Below are 19,887 nucleotides of genomic sequence, written 5' to 3' on the forward strand. Positions count from 1 at the left end.
GGTCATAGACACGTGCAGACACGACAGCTGCTTCCTACCATTCCGTCTCGTCTCCACGTCGTCCCATCTTAGTGCGCTGATCACACAGCGCCTGTTAGCACTTACTCACCACTCGACTGGCATGAGTTGGGTCAGCGAGGGTCACATCACCACCTGGTACCATTTCTACACCATCTGCAGCGCTCCTGAATATTCAGTGACCTTAGTTAAGGGGGTGAAGAATGTTTTGTCCGTTAAGTTTATACGCCTATCTGCTGGCTGCAGTTCCCTGTTCTACAATGTCAGCCAGCACGTACGTAATTATAAGCGAGCTGTCGCAGTGATAAGGCACTGGATTCGGCATCTCAAACCTCCAGTTGGCCATCTAGATTCCAGTTTTTCAATGTTTCCCTAAATCGCCCAGGATGAATGCCAGGATGTTTCCTTTGTATCTGACCAGCCGATTTCGCTTCTTCTACAGTCCGACCTCAAGCTCCATCTCGAATGATCTCTTCGAAATGGAACGATAAAACCTAATCTCCTTTACTTTTCCGTTCTTCATACATAATTAATAGGTTTAACACATCGTACAAACAACGATTAGTAGTCTCTAGTGATCCGTGGCGCGGCTGGGGCCAGTGTTCTCACACTTACAATGGCATCGCTGTCATCGATTATAGGGTCACCATCTTTACCTTCAGCGATTCAGGCCGGAGGTCGGGTAGCAAACGGAGAGGAAAAACAGACAGCGGAGTGGATTCGCAGGGTCGGAGGTGGCTTGTTGACGTTTACCGTCAGGCCTGTACGCTGTGGGCAGGGTCAGAGAGAGATCCCGGCAGTGACTTGATGGGACCTCGGGTTTGGTATCGCGTTGGTGCACTGTTGTGTTTTGGGGTTTTTCCGCTGCGTGGGCACGTATAGGTTCTTGTTACTGGCCACTGAAATTGATATGTGTCTATGGCGCGACGGAGGAAATGTGCTATGCTCGCCGCTGTTGCATGTGAAAACGCTTCGTGTGCCTTGTGTCTGTGCAGGAAAATATGTGAAGGAAATAGCTGATACCACGGCGACGTCTTGCTCTCACGCGTTGTTGAATATATTTCGGAATCATTGAATGGTGAAGATATCCCACGTGTAAAGCAAATGAAGCCATTTGCGCCATACTAACGTACTGTTTCATTCTGCTTGAATCTGTGTCAGTTATATGTGCATTTATATGCCCTTCTTTAGTTGCAGAAGTGTGTAAACAGAGAGCTTTGTGGAAAGGGATGTAAAGTTGAAATCCTTCCAATAAGTGAATACACTCGAACTCTGTATTACTTAAGATGCCTTTCGATACCAGCACCTACCTTCGGTAATAAGTATTATTGTCATGATACTGTAAGTAATTATTATACAAAAAATTGTTTATTCTGATTATAGTAAATTGGAGATGTAAGGTTGGTTGTGTGCCGCTGTAAATTAATATTGTCTCCTCTGCGTGGCAGCCTACCCTTGTCAGTGGCTTCAATCATTATTCCTGTCATATTTCGAGTTTTGCATTCGCGGGTCTGCTTAAGCTGACACTGTTGACTTGTAAGACAGGCAAGTCAAACTGAGTATTCTATGAGCTGAAGACGATATTCTATTACGTGGTACCTTAGTTTCTTATAGGTTAGAAGTATTTTACGTGTTATTAATATTCTGCTGTTTGCTTTGTCTAAAGAGGAGCTAATTCTGTGATGTAGTCGTTTATATTTTATTAGTGTGTTAAGCGTTGTGCCTTTTCATGTTAATTGTTTTTTTTAAGAAGCTACAAATGACTCTGTGTATGTTGCAGGTAGCTGAAATCGACGTGCTCACGGGGGTCGCGTCCTGAAGGGGTTGATAGTGGCCCTTTTTACTACGGCACATCCGTCTATCCTCCTTCATTACATTTGTCTCGCTTACATCGTTACTAAGTTTATCGAGTGGAATTTTTTTGCAAGGGCGCGAACCTTCGTGGATATAGACGTATTCTCATCTGTAAAGACTGATAGTGTTGTTCATTTGTTCTTGTCACATGTATGATTATTTATCTTGTTATATTTAAGGTCAGTACAATGTAAGTGATAGCGAGGTCCGAATTCGGATGTTGCATTCTCCTCTTGTGGAAACAAATTTAAGTGATATTATTCCTTTTTTAAGTAGCCTTTAGATGCGTACATTTTGCCTCTATGTTTCGTGTTTTTATGGCTTCCGCGTTAATTAGAATTACAATAAAGGTAAATTTGGAAACGGAGAGTTTCGTGTATTTATTAGTTGCTAAGTGGATCTTAAGTTAAGTCCAGGAAACCTACCATCTAGTTACCCGAAGAAGAATTTGCTTTAGTCTACAATAGCAATTTTTTATTTTGTTTACTGGATACCGGTTTCCGTGCACAACGCTATCCTCAGACCGCCCCTCCCCCTACGATCAGAACATGGTGTAAATAATTATGTACACTACTGGCCATTAAAATTACTACACCACGAAGATGACGTGCTACAGACGCGAAATTAGATCTACACGAAGTTTGTGATATGGAAATGATTAGCTTTTCAGAGCATTCACACAAGGTTGGCGCCGGTGGCGACACCTACGACGTGCTGACATGAGGAAAGTTTCCAACCAATTTCTCATACACAAACAGCAATTGACCGGCGTTGCCTGGTGAAACGTTGTTGCGATGCCTCGTGTAAGGAGGAGATATGCGTATAATCACGTTTCTGACTTTGATAAAGGTCGCATTGCAGCCTATCGCTATTGCGGTTTATCATATCGCGACATTGCTGCTCGCGTTGGTCGAGATTCAATGACTGTTAGCGGAATATGGAATCGGTGGGTTCAGGAAGGTAATACGGAACGCCGTGCTGGATCCCAACGGCCTCGTATCACTAGCAATCGAGATGACCGTCATCTTATCCGCATGGCTGTAACGGATTGTGCAGTCACGTCTCGATCCCTGAGTCAATAGATGGGGACGTTTGCAAAACATCAACCATCTGCGCGAAAAGTTCGACGACGTTTGCAGCACCATGGACTATCAGCTCGGAGACGATGGCTGCGTCTACCCTTGACGCTGCATCATAGTCAGGAGCGCCTGCGATGGTGTACTCAAAGACGACCTGGGTGCACGAATGGTAAAACTTCATTTTTTCGGATGAATCCAGGTTCTGTTTACAGCATCATGATGGTCGCATCAGTGTTTGGCGACATCGCGGTGAACGCACATTGGAAGCGTGAATTCGTCATCGCCATACTGGCGTATCACCCGGCATGATGGTATGGGATGCCATTCGTTACACGTATCGGTCATCTTTTGTTCGCATTGACGGCACTTTCAAAAGTGCACGTTACATTTCATATGTGTTACGACCCGTCGCTGTACCCTTCATTCGATACCTGCGAAACCCTACATTTCAGCAGGATAATGCACGACCGCATGTTGCAGGTCCTGTACGGACCTTTCTGGAAACAGAAAATGTTCGACTGCTGCCCTGGCCAGCACATTCTCCAGATCTTTCACCAATTGAAAACGTCTGGTCAATGGTGGCCGAGCAACTGGCTCGTCACAATACGCCAGTCACTACTCTTGATGAACTGTGGTATCGCGTTGAAGCTGCATGAGCAGCTGCACCTGTACACGCCATCCAAGCTCTGTTTGACTCATTGCCCAGGCTTATCAAGGCTATTATTAAGGCCAGAGGTGGTTGTTCTGGGTACTGATTTCTCAGGATCTATGCACCCAAATTGCGTGAAAATGTAATCACATGTCAGTTCGAGTATAATATATTTGTCCAATGAATACCCGCTTATCATGTGCATTTCTTCTTGGTGTAGCAATTTTAATGGCCAGTAGTGTAAGAAACATATTTTCTCTTTATAATAGCAAACGGGTGGTATAGAGTGCACCCTTAAAATGTCTAGGTAGCTCTTACGCTAACAAGCAGTCGTGACACTCGCTCCCTAAGAGTGTCAAAAACTGCACTGTCCATTCAAGTCAATGTGACCACGTGTCAAAAGCCCGCAAGACTACCTTTTGCATCACAATACGTGGAGCGAGATCGTCAATGTGGTTTTGTAGGGAACCGACAGCAATATGAAGTTATGCCAACTCCAGTGTCTTCGCCAGCTCCGCTAGGTTTCTCGGTTGAAGATCCATTGTGCGAACAGACCATCGAAATGGTCGCAGAGTTTTGTGGGCAGCAGAGTACGGTAAACTCTTCCTGGTGCTCTTCGAATCGCGCACTTACGCTGAGAGCTGTGTGACACGTTGAACATAGATGCCATCGTGCCGAGGAAAAACAATCTGCATGTAGGCGTAGACATGGTCCACAAGGATAGATGCATACCTTTGTTGTCCCAGTGCGCCTTGCTGCAGAATTACGAGATCACTCAGGGATTACCACTAAAGCATTCCCCAGACCATAGCGCTTCCTCCTGGATGCACGGTAATTTCTTTCAGACATTTCACGACGTACGCACTAACGGCCATCTGCCCAGTGGAGCATAAACAATGATTCACCTGAAAAGGCAACCAGTAGCCACTCAGTAGGCGTCCAATTGCGATACTGGAGTGCAAATTTCAACCTCCGTCGCCGATCATTAGCAATCAGCATGGTGTATGATCCACTCGCCTGCTGCGGAGGGCCATACCCATCTACGTTCGCTGAACTGTCGTTGAGCAGCCACTTGGTAGTCCGTCGGTTCGGTTTGGGCAGTCAGTTCCTCATCCGCTGTATGTATAGCTGCCCGTGCACATCTCCAGACCCGTCGTTCACTGCTGTCATCTCTGGCCTTTGTGCACTGTAATATCCAAGAGATAAATTTTAGCTACAGTGCGACGAGAGGAAATTATGCCTCAAACAGTTATAAACATTATCTATCCGTCATATGAAAAAACAGTGAAAACTATGATAAATATTATTTATACAATATTTTATGATGTAATTGGACATATCGATGTGTATCATACAAAGACAATGATAATTGTAAATTCCTTTTATGATCTGCATTTGCTTCCTTTGTTATTATCTTTTGTTTCTTGGCTTTTGTAGGTTGCGGATGAAAGATGCATATCAAATTGAGGTCTGTTAATAAATTGTAATTAATTGTTAATTATTACTTGAGAATAGAGTTCATTATATATATATATGAGTGAATAATTATTTGTAACTTTAATTCCTCTCTCAATAACCACTATCTGTCTTAATTATTTCTTTCCGCTGCAAGGAGCGCAGCCATTGATGATAGCGATTTGCATCGCGTTTTTATCTATGTTTCTTAGGAAAAAATCAAAGGTTTGCTTGATGAAAATTAGTCTAAATAGTGCACAATATGAAAGTAAAGTTTAATAAGCATTTCAAATACTTTTCCTGTTAAAAGGAAAGTTGATCTAACAATAGAAAGTGTCTATCAATCGTCTGCCGCCATCTTAACAATTATCTCAGCGACAAATTCAAATTGCGCCACTCTGAAGAAAATGTGTGAAAATAAATGTGCACCGGTGGTCCCGACTTCATTTTAATGATCATTTTGCTGAAGATAACTGTTTCCATCATAATCAATAGTTGTATTGAATCCGTTGTATGACCTGTGATTTAGTGACACTTACGCAACTTACAGACAACATTTGACCACAACGTTAACTTGGAGTTCTTTAGCAACTAGACCAAATCGTTAGCCGGGAGAAAAAATTATTTAGTAATTACTCAATGTAATGAAATAAGACTATCATTTTCATTTACGAATTAGTTAAATACCAAACCACTGAATAACACAGTGAACGCCACAGCACCAACAGTTGCCTCGGCAACGTTTTTGGATAGCGCCAGTTTGCCATGCACGACATAATGTAACCTCGTCGATACGAGAACAGTTTACAAACTTAGCCGTTTCGGAAATTCTTCCACCCTCGGCCTGAACTCAAAAATCATGCCCTTTTGGACGTCAGATGCGGCGCTCCGTGTTTCCACACTATAGCAACGCCTCACTGTTTTCCGCGTCCGTCCCGACGCGCTTCATATACATTGATGCACCAAAACACTATGACCACAGCCCACTGGGAGATTGAATGACGCCTGGAGGTTTGTGGTACAAGCCACATTAAAGAAAGTATATAACTGGAGCAGAAACGAATAGGGTACCATTTCTAACGACGATACGAGACGAAAATGCGGAAATTCATGGCATAAGCGACACTGAGAAAGAGCAGATTATGGCCAGGCTCCTGGAAACGAGTATCTCGGAAACGGCGATACTAGTCGGCTGTTGATGTGCTGCTGTGGTATGTATGGAACGTGATTGAAAAACGGTAAAATCACCAAAGGGCGACAAGGTGCTGGACGTCCATGCCTCATCAGGGAATCTGGATATCGGAGACTTTCCCGTACCGTAGCCCAGAGTAGGCGGTATCTGTGGCAGATCTGGCAGCAGAGAACAATGCTGGTTCAGGCACCAGTATTCTGGAGCACACCATTCAGTACATCTTGTTGAGCATGGGCTCCGTATGAGATAATCCCTACTTGTTCCCATGAAGACTCAATGACATTGGCGGCTGCTGTGGCCGAGGGGTTCTAGGCGCTTCAGTCTGGAACAGCGCGACTGCCACGGTCGCAGCTTTGAATCCTGCCTCGGATATGGATGTGTGTGCTGTCCTTAGGTTAGTTAGGTTTAAGTAGCTATAACTTCTTGGGGACTGGTGACCTCAGATGTTAAGTCCCATAGTGCTCAGAGCCATTTGAACCCAATGACATCGTTAATCACGATTGCAATGAGGAAGGGAAAATCGAGGTTCGACTACGCACCAATGGAAACGAGTCGCCTGGTCGAATGATTCACGTTTCTTGTTACACCAGATATGCTGTCATCCAGGCGGATGGCTGCTCGATCATGCACCGCGCCATAACGCAGGCTGCTGGGGCAGTATTACGCTATGGGAAACATCCACCTGGGCTTCCCTGCGGCCTATGGCAGAAATCTGTCACCAAGACAGTTGTAGACGACGTGAATATTATTGTGCATCGTCTGCTTCTCTTCATATTCGGGCGCTGACGACCGCGCAGTTGAGACCCCACAAACCAAAAATCATCATCATTTTCATATTGACGCCTTCCCCAGCAACGAATGTACCATCTAGCAGGATAAAGTCGCATTTTACACGGCCATCATCATGCTAGAATGGTCTGAGCGTATGATTGTGAGCTGACATTGATGTCTTGACATCCAAATACGCCTGATCTGAAGCCGATGGAACACACCTGGGAAGCTATCGGACGCCGGCTCCTCACCTGTAAACCACCGGCCCATAATTTACGACAGTTGTGTGCATAAACATCTGGTGCCACATAGTACCTCTGGAAACCAACCACGGACCTTCGGATGCATGCTAGGCAGTATCAAAAAATGGTTCAAATGGCTCTGAGCACTATGCGACTTAACATCTGTGGTCATCAGTCGCCTATCGCCTAGAACTTAGAACTAATTAAACCTAACTAACCTAAGGACACCACACACATCCATGCCCGAGACAGGATTCGAACCTGCGACCGTAGCAGTTGCGTGGTTCAGGACTGAGCGCCTAGAACCGCGAGACCACCTCGGCCGATACTGCCTAGTATCGCTGCTGTCTTGCCTTCCAAAGGTGGACCAACACGGTATTAGCTAGGTCATCACAATATTTTGTCTCACTAGTGTGCCTTCCTCTGCTACTGCTGCCATTTGTCGTCTGTGGGTGGTTACTGAACGTTGACATCTAACGTGGGCGATGGTCATGCTAAAGTGATTGGACAATGTATAAGTATAGGTCAGTGCTAAGCTTTAAGCTCTCTCATGATGTCTAATGACTACTGAGGTCGCTCATATGGAGTCCCTGGCAGTAGGTGACAGCACAATGCACCTAATATGAAAAACTTAACTTTTTGGTGGTGTCAGAATACTTTTGATCACATATTTTTGAAACTGAATGATCAGGAAAAGTTTTGTCAACTTACCTTAAACGATGTAAAAGAATAATGAAAGAAATCTATAAAAACTTCTAATGTACTATATTCAGAAAATTGATGATTTAAATGCTGACAAACTTTCCACAAACTTTTAAGTATTCCACAATGTCTGACTCAATAAACACATTTCTGGCCACAACAAAGATAATATTACTCGGAGTGTATTCATACACAGATCTGACAAAATCCCTCCAGTGCGCATGCAACCAACAACTAAGTGCAGCGGAAAAGCAAATTATCAGAAAAAAATCCTCAATTAATACTAAAGTCACCTCCGGCGCTACTAGCACGATCACGGCAGGTTGCGACCTCTCAAGTCGTGCGACTTTGCAATATTTCTGGCTTAGTCAGCCATCACATTAGGCTCGAAGAAGCTGTTCCCAGAACAGTGGAGATGCAAGAAGTATACGGATGACGAAATGTGGTTCAAATGGCTCTGAGCACTATGGGACTTAACATCTATGGTCATTAGTCCCCTAGAACTTGGAACTACTTAAAACTAACTAACCTAAGGACATCACACACATCCATGCCCGGAGCAGGATTCGAACCTGCGACCGTAACAGTAGCTCGGTTCCGGACTGAGCGCCTAGAACCGTGAGACCACCGCGGCCGGCACGAAATGTGGTGTGAGGTACCGGTGACAGATGTTAGATTCGGTACCATTCCCGTGAGAGAGACCGCCTGCATAATGCTACTGCTCTGTGATTGCCTGCTGTGTTCGGAGCAAGGGCGCCAAAAAGTTGAAGTATAGTTGTTATTATTATTAGTTAAACTACTCATTGGAATTACTACACTTTTTAATATGAATATCTCTCAACAGCTGACTATCAAGCTGTCATTTTAGAATTATTAAAAACAATTTAAATCAAACACAAAAGATTGACGAAATTGCAGACGAAGCACTTCGGAAGCGTTCGAGTCACGCCTTTTCTGGTATGGCGCGCGAAGTGTTTCGGGCTGTTCGTTACTCTGGATTAGGCAGTCGAGAAGAACAGACACGTTTTCTGTCGTAGGATGTGTTTCCAATTTTTATTTAAGTTCCTGTTCGTCACTCTGGATTAGGCAGTCGAGATGTACAGTCATGTTGTCTGTGGCAGGATGTGTTTGCCAGTATTCAGTACTGAAAGATTCACTCCGGTAGTCATGAGGCACAGACACGTGCGAAAAATAGTGTAAAGATACATTTTCGTAAACATTGTGTTTGATCATGTTCTTTGCTGTATCAGAAGGTGTCGTATCAAGATCATGTAGTCTTCTCGTGTGGCTATATTAAAATACGCGAGTGACACGTTATTTCAGAACAGAACCTCGCTAAAAGTCAGTTTCAGTCTGAAGATACAGAACCTACGACCTGCGCGCTGTTTTCTGCGCTGGGGACATCAACTTGAAGACAGCAGGTTAGTGAACTGTAACAGAACTTTCGTATTCCACACAGTGCAGTGGAAACAACTAGGCGCCTCACGTATACTGCATGGACAGAACAAATGTGCTTAATGACACGTCAACTGCAGTAATGCAGAGGAGGTAAAGGAGGATGATAGTTAATAACACCAACAATCAAGTCATTCTTCCCTTCTTGCCGCAACTTCTGTCCACCGCACCACGCGGCCGACCACTTCAGACTTCCCTCGACAACTGCTCGCTCGCTACTACTCGCGATAATATTATCTCAGAGTTCGTGTATGTACACAGCAGAATCATAGACTTCCAACTTCCATGGTAAAACTAAACTACGTCCAGACAGGCCTCGGAAGGCCCGACAGAAACAACCGACCGCCGTGCCATCCTTAGCCGAAGGCCGTCACTGGATGCGGATATGGAGAGGCATGAGTTCAGCACACCGCCATCCTGGCCGTTATACGTTTCCATGACCTGAAACCATTACCACTCGATCAAGTATCTCCTCATTTGGCATCACGAGGCCGAGTGCACTCCGTTCCAGTATTTCCACAGAGGAAAAATTCCTACCAGTACGAGGAACGAACCCGGGTCTTTCACATGGCGGTCAGCTCCACTGACAACTGAGTTACGGACGCCGACGCTTCATGATGCAAACTTCCCACCAGTGTACAACGAGGGGCAGATGGATTTTTGAACCAGAGAATTCGGTCGCAGGTTCGAATCGTGCCTCGGGCATGGATGTGTGTGATGTCCTTAGGTTAGTTTAAGTAGTTTTAAGTTCTAGAGGACTGATGACCTCAGATGTTAAGTCCCATAGTGCTCAGAGCCATTTGAACCATCTGAACTCTCTAAGAGCATCATGGGGAATGTCTTCACTTGACAGTAAAAAGGAATTATGATCGACTACTGGGTTCGGAGATGGAAATCTGTTTGCTTGTGTTATTAACTTGTGGATGCGGCGAGATGACGACTTTCTCGACTCGTGTTCTGACCTACGTGTGAAAGCCTGTTTAAGCGCACGCGAGATGGTATGAGATGGGGGGATTCCGTGCGGCAGTGTCTGGTTCGTGTCCAGAGCACGTGGCGGCTTCGACGGAGCGAGTCTGCAGGTCGTCACGACGCTCGCCGTTGCCCGTTGCGAGCGCATGGGAAAGCGATTCATAGATTCCTGCGCAGCCAGACGTATCCGTACAATGGACGATGCGGCAGTGGACAGAAGAAGCAGCAGCCAGGGATCTCGACCCCCGCTTCGACGAGAGCCACGCCAAACTTCCATCTCACAACTTCCGTAGCCTTTCCAAAGAAAGGGAAAAAAATTACGCCACTGATCCGAGACCGAAAGATTTATACTTGTATTTCTCTTGAAGTACAGTGAACATGTCTGCTGAATACAATATTGTAGTCTTCCGGTAAATAATTTGTACAGCCAGTCAGTCGCATAAAGTTTATTTTAATAAGACTTGACCAGGGGTCTCTTCTTCAGAAGGAATAAAGTCACATTTTTCTCAGGAACGGGTAGACGTATCAAGTTAAATTTATGTCACATACTAATGAGGGGACTTTCTGGGAGATGCATCGAGTTATGAGCTCCCACTTCGCCTGCTTATAGTGTGGGCAGGCACCTATCACACCCTAAAATTGTGGCTGCCAATGCGGCCTCGTTTTTTAAATATAGTCTGTTAAAGTTTGGGCAGCTCTTTATACACGGAAAAGTTTCACTATTGTGGAAAGTGAGCGAGTAGCCGAGTGGCAAGCGAGCGAGACTCCAGTCAAGGTGACCCTGGTTCGAGACCCGTCTATGCTACTTTTGTTTTCGCGACGCTAGATCCATCGCAAAAAGAAGTATTGCATAATGTCAATGCAGTGGCGTTTCCTGCTGACTTGCGAAATTACAGATGCGATGTCGACGAAAATGAATGTGCTTTCGTACGATGTTCGTGGTGTCGAAAGTACATATGTTTTGATTGTTTTTAAAACAAGTATCATCCGTCGGCATGTGCTCGTAAAAATATAGGCAATATCGATTAACTTCCCGTTAAATGAAACATATTTTTAATCCCTCATACGTTGTTTTTTTTAATATTCCCTACCTCAACGGAAAAAATTAAAAATACAACGAAAACAAATTGAACAATAATAAAATATTTCAAGAAATTACCTTACGGTTAATTTCCTATTAAAATAAAGAAAACGCAAAAGATTGAAATAAAATGTGACATTCAATTTGCAATTTTGATTTATAGAGGCTTGTAATTCTTTTTAATCAATTTATTGCGGAATGTTCATGATTAATTATAAATTAAAACAAGCATTGGAGACAAAAAGGAAACAATAGTAGCATCGACGGGTCACAAACCAGGGTCGCCTGGATGGGAGTCTAGCTCGCTTGCCAACTTTATTTTTTTTATTTTGAGCGTTGCGTTTGGTCGTTGCGGACGTCACATGACATCCGTTGAAGATCGTTTGTTGATCCCTCCACTCAGTTTTTTTTTTATTATTATTACAGAGGCCAACGAGCTCTCTGACCGAACACGCTGAGCTACAGTGCCGGATTCCACTCGCTCACTTGCCAGAAAAGTGAAACTTTTCAGTGTGTAAAGAACTGCCCAAACTTTAACAGGCAATATTTCAAAAACATGGCCATATTGGCACCTACAATTTTAGGGTGAGATAGGTACCTAACCGCACTACAAGCAGGCGAAGCGGGAGCTCATAACTCAATGCACCTCCCAGAAGTTCCCCTTGTATGATCCATAGTCGCTTGGAGAGATAACAAAAGTTAGCTTCTAAATCAATGCAATCAATAGACACGACCATGTGCATCACATATTTAGACACTGCCAGACTCACTCATACTTTCCCTTGAGGTAGAATCATGAAATTTGGCAAGAAGAAAGGTTTCACAGTACAAGTAAAGGAACAACATCAGAAAATTGTTTATTTGTAATTGTCACACGAGAAAAAGATTTCTTTTCTCACTTGTTATCCGACTTCAAACTTGCAGTTAAAACATTCTCGTAAGCCTTAGATCTCTAGTACCGATATTTTACCAGTATCAATGTCGATAACAGGAAAAAGACCGTATTTTTTTAAGGACTTAATCTAAGGTTTCTGATGTTTGACTCCAGCCTTTTAGCTCACAACGTATGCTTGTTATTTTAACGTAATGTATCTCATGTATATTTATTCCTTCTGAAGAAGAAACCACTAGTGGTTTGAAACCTGGTCAAGGCTTATTACAATAAATTTTATGCAACCGACTAGCTGCATATACCATTTATTGAAAGTTTATTTACGGTTTCTGCTATCAGCCATGTTTAAAAATCGTGACAATGTCATAAGTTTTTAACGTTTCCTCGGCTCATGTTTTCCATTTCTCTGCCCGTTATATGCCTCCACATCATAAATGTGTTGGGGTAGATCAGGGTCGGGCTACGCAACGTATTTAATTCAATTTTTTCGATAATTAAACCATATTCGAAAAGTCTTGACCGCACAACCAAGTTATCTGAGATCACTTCACCTATTTACCGTCATTGCAATCGGTGATATCTACATCTTCATTCATAATCTGCAAACCAATCGAAGTACTTGGCAGAGAGTACTTTTCATTGTAGCACTGTTAAATTTGCTTATTCCATTCAGTTATCGAGCGCGAGACCAATGATTTCTTAAATGTCTCTGTGCGCGCTGTAACTAGACTAACCTTGTCTTAGCAGTAGCTACTAGAACGATACTAGGGGGCTCTAATGTACTCCTAGATCCCTCCATACTACTTCCTGAAACTTTGTAAACAGGTTTGTGAGAGGTAGTTGGCGTACATTTTGAAGCGACTAGCAGCACACCACCTCCATAAGGACCACTCCATTAGCAATATGGGGTTCAAATCCAACTTTGCCTTGATGACAGCTTTACTTTATTGGAATTCAGCTACGAAATATTTCTATTCAGCAACAGCGCAAGGAATTCGAACCCTTTCCATCGAATAGTATAGCATCAGTGTCACTTAGGGTTCACATATCAGCACTCTACGGAGAGCTGTACAATATATATGACGCTAAAACGTTCTATTAGGTAGTTGTCAACACTATTTTATACGCCATGTAACTCTTTTTGTACGTTTCGAAGACACAGGTACCACTCACTATGTTTGATATGATATGATGTGATGCCACGTTTTTTCTACCATGGCTTCACACATCTAGGCTTCAGATGAAAAATTCCTTGTTGAACAACATCCACAAGGCACTCGATGCATACACTCCAAATTGCTTTTAATACTCTCTCATGTAAGTGTTAGCGCCAAGTCCATCCGTGTTATAAACATTAGAGTATGTAATTTCCTGCCTCGTAATGTGAAAGAAGTTATATTTTTCCATCTCAAAAATAAACTGATGACCTCTTGCAAAGATATATTTCGATAGTTACTTCTCACTGATTCCCGTGTACCACTAACTGCAGTCTGTTACATTCTGTCTCCTCGGTCTTACAAAGTCCGGGCCAGCATCCACGCTCTCTCGTCCCCCCCCCCCCCCCCCTCCCGCCCCTTTTTCTTTCTTTTCTCTTCTTCTCGTCATAAGTTAGGTTTTCACTTAGTTACTATAATACAAATCGCTAATACACACATAAAAAAAGTTTTGTATCGCCCCGGTTCCCAGAACTCCTGAAGATGGATATTATATCACAGACACAATCCCTTTGACTGTTCAAAGGTGTTACCAAACCGGCCCAAAGATGTAAACAATTATGCTTGAGGAGCGCCTATTAAACGGAGGGGTCCGACAGCCAATCAGGTGCAGTCATTCCACCAGGAGGTACACGGCTCGTGTTGTCTGTAGTTCAACCATGCCTAGACGGTCCATACCGCCCATCGATCGCGTCCGCCATGTTACTTTGTGCCAGGAAGGCCTCTCAACAAGGGAAGTGTCCAGGCCTCTCGGAGTGAACCAAAGCGATGTTGTTCGGACATGGAGGAGATACAGAGAGACAGGAACTGTCGGTAACATGCCTCACTCAGGCCGCCCAGGGGCTACTACTGCAGTGGATGACCGCTACCTACGGATTATGGCTCGGAGGAACCCTGACTACAACGCCACCAAGTTGAATAATGCTTTTCGTGCGGCAACAGGACATGGTGTTACGACTTAAACTGTTCGTAATAGGCTGCGTGATGCACATCTTCACTCCCTCCGTCCATGGCGGTGTCCATCTTTGCAATCACGACACCATGCAGCGCGGTACTGGTGGGCCCACCAACATGCCGAATGGACCATACAGGATTAGCGTCACGTTTCTTCGTCGATGAGTGTCACATATGCCTTCAAGCAGACAATCGACGGAGACGCGTTTGGGGGCAAACACTATCAGGCTGAACGCCTTATACACACTGTCCAGCGAATGCAGCAAGGGTTCGGTTGGGTTATTTGGGGAAGGAGACCAGACAGCGAGATCATCGGTCTCATCGGATTAGGGAAGGACGGGGAAGGAAATCGGAAGTGCCCTTTGAAAGGAACCATCCCGGCATTTGCCTGGAGCGATTTAGGGAAATCACGGAAAACCTAAATCAGGATGGCCGGACGTGGGATTGAACCGTCGTCCACCCGAATGCGAGTCCAGTGTCTACCCACTGCACCACCTCGCTCGGTAATGCAGTAAGGTGGGGGTTCCCTGATGTTCTGCGGTGGCATTATGTGGGGCCGACGTACGCCCCTGATGGTCATGGAAGGCGCCGTAACAGCTGTACGATGCATGAATGCCATCCTCCGACCGATAGTGCAACCATATCAGCAGCTTACAGGCGAGGCATTCGTCTTCATGGACGACAATTCGCGCCCCCATCGTGCATATCTTGTGAATGACTCTCTTCAGGATAACGACATCGCTCGGCTGGAGAGGTCAGCATGTTCTCCAGACATGAACCCTTTCGAACATGCCTGGGATAGATTGAAAAGGGCTGTTAATGGACTCCCAGCATTTGCCTGGAGCGATTTGGGGAAATCACGGAAAACCTAAAACAGGATGGCCGGACGTGGGATTGAACCGTCGTCCACCCGAATGTGAGTCCAGTGTCTAACCACTGCACCACCTCGCTCGGTAATGCAGTAAGGTGGGGGTTCCCTGACGTTCTGCAGTGGCATTATGTGGGGCCGACGTACGCCCCTGATGGTCATGGAAGGCGCCGTAACAGCTGTACGATGCATGAGTGCCATCCTCCGACCGATAGTGCAACCATATCAGCAGCTTACAGGCGAGGCATTCGTCTTCATGGACGACAATTCGCGCCCCCATCGTGCATATCTTGTGAATGACTCTCTTCAGGATAACGACATCGCTCGGCTGGAGAGGTCAGCATGTTCTCCAGACATGAACCCTTTCGAACATGCCTGGGATAGATTGAAAAGGGCTGTTAATGGACTCCCAGCATTTGCCTGGAGCGATTTGGGGAAATCACGGAAAACCTAAAACAGGATGGCCGGACGTGGGATTGAACCGTCGTCCACCCGAATGTGAGTCCAGTGTCTAACCACTGCACCACCTCGCTCGGTAATGCAGTAAGGTGGGGGTTCCCTGACGTTCTGCAGTGGCATTATGTGGGGCCGACGTACGCCCCTGATGGTCATGGAAGGCGCCGTAACAGCTGTACGATGCATGAATGCCATCCTCCGACCGATAGTGCAACCATATCAGCAGCTTACAGGCGAGGCATTCGTCTTCATGGACGACAATTCGCGCCCCCATCGTGCATATCTTGTGAATGACTCTCTTCAGGATAACGACATCGCTCGGCTGGAGAGGTCAGCATGTTCTCCAGACATGAACCCTTTCGAACATGCCTGGGATAGATTGAAAAGGGCTGTTAATGGACTCCCAGCATTTGTCTGGAGCGATTTGGGGAAATCACGGAAAACCTAAAACAGGATGGCCGGACGTGGGATTGAACCGTCGTCCACCCGAATGTGAGTCCAGCGTCTAACCACTGCACCACCTCGCTCGGTAATGCAGTAAGGTGGGGGTTCCCTGATGTTCTGCGGTGGCATTATGTGGGACCGACGTACGCCCCATGGAAGGCGCCGTAACAGCTGTACGATGCATGAATGCCATCCTCCGACCGATAGTGCAACCATATCAGCAGCTTACAGGCGAGGCATTCGTCTTCATGGACGACAATTCGCGCCCCCCATCGTGCATATATGTTGTGAATGACTCTCTTCAGGATAACGACATCGCTCGGCTAGAGAGGTCAGCATGTTCTCCAGACATGAACCCTTTCGAACATGCCTGGGATAGACTGAAAAGGGCTGTTAATGGGCTATGTGACCCACTAATCACATTGAGGGATCTATGCTGAATCTCCGTTGAGGAGTGGGACAATCTGGACCAACAGTGCCTTAATGAACTTGTAGGTAGTATGCCACAGCATGCATTTCGACCACCCGTTCTGAAGGTCTCGTTGTATGGTGGTACAACATGCAATGTGTAGTTTTCATGAGAAATAAAAAGGGCGGAAATTATGTTTATGTTGATCTCTACTCCAGTTTTCTGTATAGGTTCCGGAACTGCTGGAACCGAGATGATGCAAAACTTTTTTTGGTGTGTGTATATTCTCATGTATTATATTTGATCGTTATGGAAGGTGTGTATGGCACCATTGTAAAATTTAAACTTAATCAATAACCAACTTGAATTAACATTACGAGATGTACTAAGAATCCCGCAAGATGATTTCCATGACTTAGAAGGTCTACAAACCATCGTCGTAGTCTGGGTGGTTATAATTAAACGCCGGGCGGAGTGGCCGCGTGGTATGCGGCGCCATGTTACTGATTGGGCGGCCCCTTCCGCCGGAGGTTCGAGTCCTCCCTCGGGGATAGAAGTGTGTGTTGCCATCATAAGTTAGTTTAAGTAAAGTGTAAGTCTAGGGTCCGATGACCTAAGCAGTTTGGCCCCTTAGGAATTTGAACATTTTATAATTAAACTTCCGGTATTTGAGCCAGTGTAGATGCAAAAGCATTTACCGTACGGGTACCCAATTTATAGGAGTGATGTTCAGATAGTGCGCTGCAGGACTTGCTTTGTTGGTAGTGTTCGTGCCATAACTTACCGTTAGGCTACAGTTGCAGTCAGTCGACGTTGGTCTCGACAAGTTGAGCAGGGCCTTCCTGTAAAGCTGTTATATCAAAACAACAGCCATAGGCTGTTTGCGGGTATCAACGCACAGAAAGAATACGGAGAGCTCCTCTTTCCCCACTCGAGTTGAAGAACATGATTCGTACGTTCGTATTGACTGATGTGAGAATTGCTCCTGGGAGAGGCCGGTGGACAATTGCGCCACAAATAGGTGAAGAAGTTACTGTTGGCATAGCTGAGAGTGCTGGACGCAGTGTGAGATCTTCAAGCGGTGCATGAGCTGTTTCACGACAGCTGAACAATCCGTGGTACACCGTTTAAAAAGTGCTGTAACAACTGCAAAATGGAATGTCTAGTGCGTTTCCAGGCTGTAGTGAATACAGATGGTCGTCACAATGAGCAATGTCTGTAATGTGGAACGTAAACACGAAACGCAATGAACAAATGGCGCTCTGGTTCAAATGGCTCTGAGCACTATGGGACTTAACATCTGTGGTCATCAGTCCCCTAGAACTTAGAACTACTTAAACCTAACTAACCTAAGGACATCACACACATCCATGCCCGAGGCAGGATTCTAACCTGCGACCGTAGCGGTCGCGCGGTTCCAGACTGAAGCGCCTAGAACCGCTAGACCACTGCGGCCGGCAAATGGCGCTCTGCCATGTGGAAATTTAAATACGTTTCTTTCAATGGTTTATTCGTTATTTCTCTTCCACATGTCCTTATAAATGTTTCATTGCCCTATGATCACTCTTCTTTCATGGGGTCCCTCTAAAGTAGCAGATGTTTAATTATAGCCAACCTGCGTATAAATTCGCGCGAGGAGAGATGAAAACAAAACAAACCAAACACAGTTACAACAGCACTCTACGGTGCGGAACAGGAAGGAACTGCAGCGCTGTTCTGGCGCAGAAGGTGGAACAGTGGCTAGTGCTGCAATTTCCTGCAGGCCCGCGGGTTCATCTCCAGCCGTTTCCCTGAGGAGGAATATTATCTGAAGAACACGATGGCAGCAACACTCAAGCTACATTCATTATACATAGTGTCTGGCTATCTCAGTAATCCAGTTTATTTCCTTTAGTGTATCACGACAAAGGACAGACCTAGGCACTTGTATCACAAAACTGCTGTTAGTTCATGCTTGTAAAAGATATAGACAGGTGAGAATTTTTGTACAGGGAAAGCGTGGCGACTTTCATGCCGAGTCTAGATGTAAAGTTATTGAAAAACACATCGTTATCTTCTCTAAACTTGAATGACAAAGTACTTTATTTTGGAGGTCGGTTTGATAACGGACTGTAATGAAATGTTCACTAAAGACAATGACAACCCTGAGGAATACCATCCACATGGCTAACACTTTCTTAAAACAGCTGTGGATTTCTGCATGTACTTAAATGCATAAATATGTACTGGATTAATCACAACACGCACGGAAGCATTTAAACAATCTTCCCGCGCTCTGTACGTGAATGGAACGGGAAAATCCTTAATAACTGATTCAGTGGAGTGTAACCTCTGCAGTGCACTTAGCAGTGTTTTGCAGATTATAAATGTAGATGTACATGTAGAAATAATCCACTGAAACACTAGAACATTTTAATAGTAATATTCTTTATGTGCACTGTATGTAGCTTTACATGCTTTAGGCTATGAGTTATAAAACAAGTTGTTTTTCTCATCATCACCATCATTGGAATGGAAATGAAGTACCAAGCTTCTTGACAGAGCGTAGGGAAACGATGTGGGAGACCCGCACTGCCGCGCTAGGCAAGGTTGTAAGTAGGCTGTTTAGGTTTTTATATTGGTAACGCCACGTTAGCGCTCTGTATGAAAATCACTGGCTGTGCTGTGTGGAGTCTGTGGCTCGTTTTCATTGTTGTCTGCCATTGTAGTGTTGGACAGATGGATGTGAACAACACGTAGCGTTGCGCAGTTGGAGGTGAGTGGCCAGCAATGGTGGATGTGGGGAGAGAGATGGCGGAGTTTTGAAATTTGTAAGACTGGATGTCATGAACTGCTATATATATTATCACTTTTGAACACTATTGAGGTAAATACGTTGTTTGTTCTCTATCAAAATGTTTCATTTGCTAGTTAGTGCCTTCAGTAGTTTGAATCTTTTATTTAGTTGGCAGTAGTGGCGCTCGCTGTATTGCAGTAGTTCGAGTAACGAAGATTTTTGGTGAGGTAAGTGATTTGTGAAAGGTATAGGTTAATGTTAGTCAGGGTCATTCTTTTGTAGGGATTATTGAAAGTCAGATTGCGTTGCGCTAAAAATATTGTGTGTCAGTTTAAGCACAGTCATGTATAATTTTTCTAAGGGGACGTTTCAAGGTGTTAATGGAGGTGGTTTGCCGTTGCCTTCCT

This window comes from Schistocerca gregaria, chromosome 5, assembly GCF_023897955.1.
Source record: "Schistocerca gregaria isolate iqSchGreg1 chromosome 5, iqSchGreg1.2, whole genome shotgun sequence".
Taxonomy (NCBI): Eukaryota; Metazoa; Arthropoda; class Insecta; order Orthoptera; family Acrididae; genus Schistocerca; species Schistocerca gregaria.